We start from the raw sequence: 10,561 nt of genomic DNA, 5'->3' as shown, positions 1-10,561 counted from the left end.
CAACAAAGTAGAAATTTGCACACCAAAAGTTCTGGGTTCAGTTCCTAGCACTTACATTTAAAAGCATCAAGTAGCAGGTGGTGTGGGGGGGGGAAAGGTAAAGGTTCCCTTGCTCGAAAGCCAGTCGAGTCCGACTCTAGGGTTGCGGTGCTCATCTCTGTTTCAAAGCCGAAGAGCCAGCGCTGTCTGAAGACATTTCCATGGTCATGTGGCCGGCATGACTAAACACCAAGGCACACGGAACGCTGTTACCTTCCCACTGAAGTGGTACCTATTTATCTACTTGCAATTTCTTGCTTTTGAACTGCTAGGTTGGCAGGAGCTGGGACCAGAGACGGGAGCTCACTCCGTCATGCGGCAACTCAGGTCTCGAACTGCTGAACTACCGACCTTCCACAGCCTGCAGTTCAGCGTCTTAACCACTTGAGCCACCTCTGCCAGAGAGCCACTGCCAGTTGGAACAGACAGTACAGACTTCAGGAGACCACTAGTCTGACTGGGTATTCATGCAATCTTCTTAAAGGGAGTGGATGAGCATCTGCTTTGTGTGTAGGAGGGCCCAGGTTTAAATCCCTGGCATCTCCGATTAAAGAATGAGGTCGGAGGTGAGGTGAAAGACCTCTGCCTGAGACCCTGCAGAGCCGCTGCCAGCCAGAGTGGATGATACTGACTTTGATAGACTCAGGAGGCAGCCTGATGAGTTCTCGCGTCATGAGCGAATGCAGATATCCGAGTTTGTTCCCACGTGCGCTCTAGCTGCAGACTGCCGAAGGCGACAAAAACAACATTTGTCAAAACATACCGGGAGACGAGTGATCGCCTACATGCTGAATCCTTGTTGCGCAAATGAACCGTGGTTAAAATAAAACATGGTTTTGTGCAAGGTCTGAACGGAGTCGTTGATGATGTATATCCTCGCCAAGGCCTTTTCTCCCGTCTCCAGTTAAAAGGATCTCAAGGGTCTTTCTCGGCTCTAGACCCCGCAGAGAGCCGCTGCCAGCCAGAGCAGACAATGCTGAAGCAGACAACCTGACTCTATTTAACCACTGGCCTGACTCATTTGGTCTGCCGCTCTTAGCGGTGCAAGGGCCGCGGCCGTTCCTGATATGAAAAGTGAGAGGGGGGAGCGCTGCAGAAGCAGGCAATAATTACCCTGGGAGAAATCACAGCATGTGGATGGAGGAGAAAGAAAGAAATTAGCACGGACTGCGTCATACGAAGAATATTATAGACAATTACCCTGTGGGAGAAGGGAAAGAATGAACAAGGAGAAATCTAGCCACTGAGTCATTTTCACCACCATTATTTTTATCGCGCTCTGGAGAAAGGGCTCAGCGGCTGAATTTCTACTTGCGTTGCAGCCTGACAAAAATATCCGGCCAGAGGAAAAACAACAACATTTGTAACCGCAGCCCAACCAGCGAAGAGGACCCTTCCCCAAGTCCCTTTCAAGGTAGGATCCCTTCATTCGACTCCCAGCAGTGAAACAGGAGCTATTGCTTCAAACAGCTGACGGGTGTTGAGGGTGAACCGAAGTTAACAAAACTCTCTCAAATAATAAATCTGAAGTGTGGCACAGCCCTGTCATCTCTCCAGAGGACACAGACGTTGTCCAGCTGGAAGGCTGGCCAGAAGAGGAGACTGTGTGTAGTGGTGCTTCTTGTGCTGTGGCAAGAACACAACAGAAGCCAGACACCTAAGAAGCTGGCAAGTATCCATCCATGATGGGGAATCTCCACATTGTCAGCTATGCTGCCATGTTGGTTCAGGAGGCCATAGGCTTCCCTTTTCTGTGTACTAATTATTGCTGCATTCCATCTGTGCTTCTTCTCTGCTGTAACGCTGTTATCTCTAAGATGTGCAGGTGGTGTAGTGTCTGGAGCTCAGGGAAGGCCGTGGGAGCGCTATCGGTTCCCAGCTCTGGCTCTAACGGTCTGGAGCTATTCTCCTGCGTGCGGGAATCCGGTTAATTGGCTTAGGGACAGGGGGGTGCATACAAATGCCCTATATCCCATTATGCTTGTAGGGGTGACACCATTCTTAACAGTGCTTTTGTTAATGCATCTATAGCTCTTCAATAAAGTATAACCTTTCTGATAAGCGTGTACTCCGTTGCTGGCTGTGGAACCTGACACACATGTGGCAATGGCTGCTCATGCCCAGGACTGGCATCAGCATCCCCAGAGGTGGGGGTTGCCAGGCCCCCCAAGCCCATAGCCATGGTGGGGCTTTGGGGGGCCCTTTCTTAAAGGCACAGCCCCACAAGAATTTATCCTGTAAATGCTTTTTTTCCAATCATTTAAAAACATTTTTAAAAGGTGTGTGCTCCTTTAAGCAGAGTGGGGTGCTACAGTTGACTAATTCCCGAACTAAGCCAAGGGGGTTTGAGTAGGTGACCTCTAGGATACCTTGTAACTCTGTGTCAAGAAACTGGTCTCCTTTAAGAGAGTTTTTGCCTAAGTGTTAGCTTTCTTGACTATAGAAACCATCACCCCAACCTGCCAGCTTGTTATCAGAATTCTTGCTTAGGCTGACAGAAGTGATTAACTTGCAGCAGCTGAGAGCTGTCATCCAAAGTGATTGACAGCTTGCAGATTAGGGATCTAGCCTGGTAGCAGCTTTCTATTGGCTAAATGGCTTTTGTTGCTCCGCCCACAAGCCACAAAATCCTGGGGCCCTCCGGCCACTGGTGAGAGATGGGAGGGGTAGGGTTGCCAGATCCAGGTTGGGAATCTCTTGGAAATTTGGGGATGGAGCCTGGGGAGGACAGGAACCTTACTGAGGTATAATGCCACAGAGCCCACCCTTCAAAGCAGCCATTTTCTCCAGGGGAACTGATCTATGTAGTCTAGAGATGAGCTGTAATTCCAGGGGATCCCCAGGTCCCACCTGGAGGCTGGCATCCCTAGGCAGCTACCAGGGCCCACTTGGATCTGCGGAATGACAACCCTAATTCACAATCAGGTGGGAACACACACAGGTTGACGGGTGAAAAGGTAGGCACGAGGGGCAGAAGGGGGCCCCTGTGTACTGTCTGCCCAGGCAGGGCCTCCCAAAACCTGGGACTGGCATTGCGCATGCCTCCTGCAAATGGCTCCCTCTCTCCCTAGCACATAGCCCCACGACATTCGGTCTTCCACCCAATCATTCGCCGAGAAGCAAACATGCTCCCACCTTCTTGTCTTGTCTACGATCAGAAAGGCCATGCCAGCACTGGAGCCCTTTGTGGGTACTGGAAAATGCTCTTAACATTTAATCTGCATAGCATTATTTAATCAGTGAGATAAAAGTTAAACAAATTCTATTTATTTATGTTTCCGTAGTCACGCAGAGACTTATGGTGGGTCCCCTGCTGGGTACCGTCAGCTATCCTTCCCCAGTCCTCGACCGTTTCTGGCTGTGGTCCTGCTGGGAGCTCTTTTTGAAATATGAATCATCCCTTTATTTTTGTGAAATTGCTGTAATCCATCCTAAAGTCAGGCTCGGCTATAAACAAACAAAACGAAACAACATCTTCTGGTTGTTAAGTCGCTCGCTTAACAAAGTAGTCGGAGAGGGATTCAGCAAAGGTTCACCTTTATTCAACAACTCGAACACAACTCCAACACGGATCAACATCTGGTAGCCAGAACAGCCTTTACATTGCAGCTGTCCTGTTTTAAACTGCTTTTAATGTAGCCACGCCTACTGTACATTTACCAACCAATAAGGTTGTATGTATAAGGACCAATCACGGACGTTCCCGCTCTGGGAGCTTGTTGATAGTGATTGGTTAGGTGCTTCCTGGGCTAGCAATGTGATTGGATGTATTTGGATCCTAGCCCCGGACGAAGCTTTACATAGCATTTCAATTAGATGTTTTTCATAACACATTATGCATTCAATGGCAGTTTATTGAATACATTACAATTGTGGTAAACAGAAATATAGCAAACGCTGCTTAAAGCAGGTGTCTCCAACGTGGTGCTCGTGGGCGCCAGGGAGCCCGCCGACAACCTTTTCCAGTGCCCACCAAGTGTTTTTAGAAAGTGGGTGGGACCAGTTGGGACTCCTGTCCAGCAGGGCTTCTGATTGGCCACTGGAGATCTGATTGGCTATGCAGATTAAAATAACATTGTTTTGGTGACAGCCGCCCCTACAGTGTTGGTTTTCTCTTTCCCAGTGCTCTTTCCTAGTGTATTTTTTAAAATGACTCCTCTTGTCCCAGTTTGGCATAGTGGTTAAGTGCGCAGACTCTAATCTGGGAGAACGGGGTTTGATTCCCCACTCCTCCACTTGCAGCTGCTGGATGACCTTGGGCAAGCCATAGTTCTGTCAGAGCAGACCTTGAGAGAACAGCTCTGGAAAGAGCTCTCTGAGCCCCACCTACCTCACAGGGTATCTGTTGTGGGGAGGGGGAAGGGAATGGAGTTTGTAAGCCAGTCTGAGACTCCGAGTGAAGGGCAGGGTATAAATCCAATCCCTTCTCTTCACTTGGCTTTCCTTTGTGTGTGGCTCTGCCCCTCAGGGCAGCCATTTTATGCTTGATCATCAGTGCCTTGTATAGATAGGTGGTGCCTGGAGTTCTCTCAGAATGATATCTCCTGCAAATCATTTTGGCTGAATTCTTCTTTTCTTGGTTTTTGGTGTGCACGTGTGTATGCGTGCATGCCTGGAAGTCAAGGTTGACGTCTGGCGACCCCTAGTGCGGCTGGGAGGCAAGGACGTTTCAGAGAGGTGGCTTCTTATTGTCTGCCTTTGTGTCCCGGCTAGGGCTCTCAAATCTCGCCAAATCATGGCGGGGAATCGCATGCCTTTGCAGAATCCCTGCCGCGGGGATGGCGGGTGCAACACATCTCACCGTCCCCGGGGCAGGGATTCTGCAAAGACATGCGATCCCCCGCTTGGCAACCCTAGTCCTGGCCCTGGTATTCCTTGGAGGTCTCCCATCCAAGTAGTTGCCTGGGTCGGCCCTGCTTAGCTTCCGAGATCTGAAGAGATCGGGCTAGCCTGGGCTATCCAGGTCAGGGTTGGCCACAGGCTTTCAAAACAAAAATTAAAATTGTCCAGTAATAGATCATCATATGGCTCAAAAGAAGACTCATCAGCTGCCGTGTGTGAGAGGGCAGACAATGCGCAAGAAGGTGCCTTAGCGTTCATGTGCGTGCATTGAGATGAATGTGTGTCAGAGGCCAGATGCAAGCCACACATACAAATTCTTGGGTATTTCACCTCTACAGAGCAGGTTGGGACAGGGAGCCAAGACTTCAAAACCTAGCCACCGTAGTGCAATGGTGCAAAGATAAAATAGAAAAGAAGCCACTCTCTCCCTCCAAATAAAAACAAAAACAAGGACATTATAACGACGGCAACTGATCAGGAACAGTCCCTGGAAAACAAGAACAGTTGGAGAGAATGTAGAAACAGTCTCTTGCGTCTCTCTCAGGTGGCTCCTCCTTACCGGAAGGTTTGGCAGGATACGGAACAGTAAATACGCCCACCAGCATGGATCAGTGCGCCAAAGCATTAATCACCCAGGATCTGCAAAGTGTGGGCTCAGCTGCTCAGTCGCCTGCTGCCAGGGCCTGATCCACCACAACTGATCAATCACCCTCATCGGGGTCATCTCGTCTGCTGGAAGCCCCGCCTCGGGACCCCGAAACCTGCCTCGGTCAACAGTTCAACCTCTATGTCTGCCCTCAGTGAAAGATAGTTTTGCAAACATCAAGAGATGAGAGGAGAAGACAGGCACTGCGACAGTGGCTGTGGCTTCCTTCCTCTACAGATGTGGCACTTCACTGTGGTGTTGGGGTGCGAGCGTTGGATTAGGATCTAGGTGACCCAGGTTCGAATTCTGACTCTGCGGTGAAAACTCTCCGGGCAGCCTTGAGCCAGTCAGTCACCTCCTCTTTCTCGCACAGGCGTGCCAACGGATAGCATGACTGCACTCTGAGAATCACGCCTAATAACAACTTTCTTTTTTTTATCGGCATTTCCAGCCATTGAGTCACTCTGGGTTCTCTTGTTCCCCCCATGTATGAATGAAGGTTCTTTGATCGGTAAAGTGGGTCTTTCTGCAGTTCCCTCCGACAGCCAGGGGGTGGGGGTGGAGCTCTGGATGAGTCTCCGTGGTGCCTGAGAACAGCTCTGCTGGATCAAGCCAAAGATCCCAGCAGTCCATCATCCTGTTTCCCAAAACGGACTTCAGGAAAGCCAGAAGCAGCCTATGAAGGCTATAGTCTTCTTTCATGCTGTCTCTTCCAGTTGGGCACTCGGGAGTTTTGCATAGCCATCGAGGTGGAACCGTAGCTCAGTGGAAGAGCCTCTGCTTTGAGTGCGGAAGGTCTCCAGTTCAATCCCCAGTATCTCCAATTTAAAAAGATAAGGCAATGTGAAAGACCACTGCAACAGATTCTGGAGAGCCACTGTCCGAAATACTGACCTCGATAGACTAAGGACCCGATTCGTTATAAAGTCATGCCGTGGCTCAGTGGTAGAGCATCCGCTTAGCATGCTGAAAGCCCCAAGTTCAGTCCCCGACATCTCCAGTTAAAGGTAGTAGGTGATGCGAAAGACCTTCGCCTGCAACCCCAGAAAGCCACTGCCAGTCTGAGTAGGCAGGGCTATTTTTGGGCAGGAACGCACAGGAACGGAGTTCCGGCTGGCTCCCAAGTTGGCCACGCTCAGCAGGAAAGAACATAAGAGACGCCAATGTTGGATCAGGCCAAAGGCCCATCCAGTCCAACACTCTGTGTCACACAGTGGCCAGAAATACCAGTGCCATCAGGAGGTCCAGCAGTGGGGCCAGGACATTAGAAGCCCTCCCACTGTTGACCCCCCCCCCAAGCACCAAGAAGACAGAGCATCACTTGCCCCAGAGCCCCTAGCTATACCTTGTGGCTAATAGCCACTGATGGACCTCTGCTCCATATGCTTATCTAATTCCCTTTTGAAGCCGTCCATGCTTGTAGCACCCACCACTTCCTGTGGCAGTGAATTCCATGTGTTAATCACTCTTTGGGTGAAGAAGTACTTCCTTTTATCCGTTCTAACCCGACCGCTCTGCAGTTTCATGGAGTGCCCACGAGTTCTTGTATTGTGAGAAAGGGAGAAAAGTACCTCTTTCTTTACCTGCTCTTTCCCATGCATAATCTTATAAACCTCGATCATGTCACCCCTCAGTCGTCTTTTCTCCAAGCTAAAGAGCCCTAAGCGCTTTAACCTTTCCTCATAGGGAAAGTGTTCCAACCCTTTTATCATTCGAGTTGCCCTTTTCTGCACTTTTTCCAAAGCTATAATATCCTTTTTAAGGTGTGGTGCCCAGAACTGCACACAGTATTCCAAATGAGGTCTCACCATTGATTTATATAGGGGCATTATGATATTGGCTGATCTGTTTTCAATACCCTTCCTAATAATCCCCAGCATAGCATTGGCCTTCTTTATTGCAGTCACACACTGTCTCGACATTTTCAGTGAGTTATCCACTACAACTCCAAGATCTCTCTCTTGCTCAGTCTCTGCCAGTTCAGACCCCATCAATGTGTATTTATATTTAGGATTTTTGGCTCCAATGTGCATCACCTTGCACTTGGCCACATTGAACCCCATTTGCCATGTTGACAAGGTAAACAGGTAAACAACAAACAAGGTAAACAGAATAACAAGCAAAAGGTGGGTGTGGCTGGATGACCACACTTCTGGTAACATGGCGGTGCGTCCTAATGTGCTAATGAGCTGTGCTGTCGTGGGTGTGGCCCAATATGCTAATGAGTTCCTGCTGTTGGGTGTGGCCTATTATGCTAATGAGTTCCTGCTGGGCTTTTTCTACAAAAAGAGCCCTGTATAGGCAATACTAACCTTAATTGACCGAGGGTCTGATTCAGTATAAGCCAGCTTCACGTGTGTTCGTGGTTGTCTGTACAAGTCCTGCTATAGCAGCAGTACTCATGAAGAGCCACGTTCACAACTACCATCAATGCAGAGAGCCACATTTACTTCCATCCCCAGCATGAGGCCCGCACTTCAGGAAGGCTCACAGCTGCATTGTTCCTCCGATAGCAGCTGTTTCAAGATGGAAACAACCTGATAACCACAAGCCCCACCGGGCAAAGGCCTTGTCCGCTTGCTGAAACATGGGGCAGGTGCCAACATTGGAAAACGCTGCTCAGAAGAGCCACACCTGGCATGTCAAAGAGCCACATTTGCCTCCTGCACCACCAAGTGAGTATCACTGCACTATGGACTCAGGACCGTTTCCCATCAAACGGATTTTGCAGCTGACAACCTCACGCACTCATAATCTTCTTTGTGAACCTGTGGTAAGTATGTAGGGGAGACCTCTGGCACTGGAAGGCTTCACGCATGCTTGCCATGTGCAGTGCACATGAGTGATCGGTAGTCATAGAGGTCCCTTCTCCTGAAGGAGCCACAGTGGCTCAGAGGTTAAGACGCTGAGCTGCAGACCAGAAGGTCTGTAGCTCGGCAGTTTGAGACCCTAGTGCCATGTGACGGAGTGAGCCCCCGTCTGGCCCCAGCTCCTGCCAACCTAGCAGTTCGAAAGCGAGAAAATGCAAGTAGATAAATAGGTACCACTTCGGTGGGAAGGTAACAGCATTCCGTGTGCCTCAGCGTGTAGTCATGCCGGCCACATGACCACGGAAACATCTTCGGACAGCACTGGCTTTTCGGCTTGGAAACGGAGATGAGCACCGCCCCCTAGAGTTGGATTTGACTGGCTTTCATGCAAGGGGAACCTTTACCTTCTCCTGAAACCGTTTCCTCTGTTCTGGAATCGTCTTCAGTAATAAACAGCATGGTCTAGTAATAATAGAAATGCAGTCTGGGCATGCTCAGAAGAATTCCGTTATTCCACCTCACGTCCCCCGGCTAAATGATGACTGTGTGTTCGGTGATCCAGATCCACATCTATCCTAAATCTGGACCCCTCCCCAACTTTGAAACTTGGCTGTTTACCTATCAGAATGCTTCATTTTCATCAGTCTGCTTGTTTTGACTGTGCAACAAAAATATGTGTGTGTGTGTGGGGGGGTGGATATTGCAGTTATTCAACCACCGTATGTCTTCCTCCCCCACTGAACTGGATCATTGGTACTGAAGCCAAGCTTCGGCTGGAGGGAAGAGCAGCACGGATTTCTAGTCAGTGACCGCGTAGTGCAGACCTAGTTCTCTGGATCGAGATTCTATCTGTCCCAGTAGCGGGGCCAGGGGTCATTTCATAGAAAAAGAGCTAGGGGAACTCAATAGCATAACTCATTAGCATATGCTACACCCCCTGACATCAGGGGCCCGGCGGTCGACCTGCAAGGCCAGCGGGAGTGCGAGGAAGCCCCGCCAAGGCCCTCCCTGGCCCCAAGCAGGCAGGGGTGGGGAGAGGCAGGGAGGAAGCAACTTACCCTCCCTCTTCTCCTGCCTCCTCCTGGCTGAATGAGGGCTGGAAGCGGGGCGGCCGGAAGCAGGGGGCGGGGCTTCGTCATGTGCCCCGCCCCCTTGCACCTCACCCGGGGGAACTGCGTTTCCCCGCATTCCCCCCCGAAATGACCTCTGAGCGGGGCAATTCCATGAATGGAGTGACTGCTTCAGCTGGTGGTGTGTGAGTGGGGTTGCCAGGTCCGACTCAGGAAATGTCTGGGGACTTTGGAGGTGGAGCCAGGATGTGACATCACTTTTGTGATGTCACATCCTGTGAATACACCTCCAGGTCCAGCCCCACCCCCCCACCCAGAAGGTTCTTGTGATTCCATGGTAGGCGCTTGTGCTTCTAACAGAGTGGTTGCTCTCAACTCATTCTCCACCCAAGCCCCACACACGGGTACCATTTAGGGTTGCCAGGCGAGACTGACAAGCCGGGGGGGGGGGAGGGACTTTCCAGGAGCCTCCGGGAGAGGGGAGGGAAGAAGCCTGATTGAACTCCAAAGGGAGTTCTGGCCATCACATTGAATGGCACTGTGTTCTTTTTAAATGCCTCCCTTCATTGGAAATAATGGAGGATGGGGGCACCTTCTTTTGGGGCTCACAGAATTGGACCCCCAGTCCAATCTTTTCGAAACTTGGTTTTTTTTCAGGAGATGCACCACCAGCTATGCTGAAAATTTGGTGCCTCTACCTTAAAAAACAGGGCCTCCCCTGAGCCCCAGATACCCATGGATCTATTCTCCATTATGCCCTATGGGGACCGGTCTCCGTAGGGTATAATGGAGCACCCAGTGGACATTCCCCACTGCTTTCTGATAACCCTGAAGTGTGTGTGTGGGGAGGGGGCTCCAAACCAGGGGATCTTCTGCCTCCAACTGGGGATTGGTAACCCTATGCGTGAGAAAAGTTTCTGCTGCATTACGTCTTGAAAGAAAGAAAACAAACATGGGGGGTGTACTTCCTTAGGAGGTGGTGCTAGTATCCAGGCCAATTGGCTACCTCCAGTCAGAGACAGCTTTGAGATTGAGGGCAGGATTTGGATTCAGAGTGTAGGAAGGAGCATAGAGACAGAAATGCTAGAGTAGCACACACCCCTTGGTTTCGTTTGATTTAGGAAATCCATGGAACTTTGCATGATCTGCCTGTG

The sequence above is a fragment of the Gekko japonicus genome, unplaced genomic scaffold (assembly GCF_001447785.1).
Source record: "Gekko japonicus isolate JY-2015 unplaced genomic scaffold, Gekko_japonicus_V1.1 scaffold1411, whole genome shotgun sequence".
In the NCBI taxonomy this organism is placed as follows: domain Eukaryota; kingdom Metazoa; phylum Chordata; class Lepidosauria; order Squamata; family Gekkonidae; genus Gekko; species Gekko japonicus.
The sequence above is the reverse complement of the archived record's forward strand: the minus strand, read 5'-3'. Positions refer to the sequence as shown.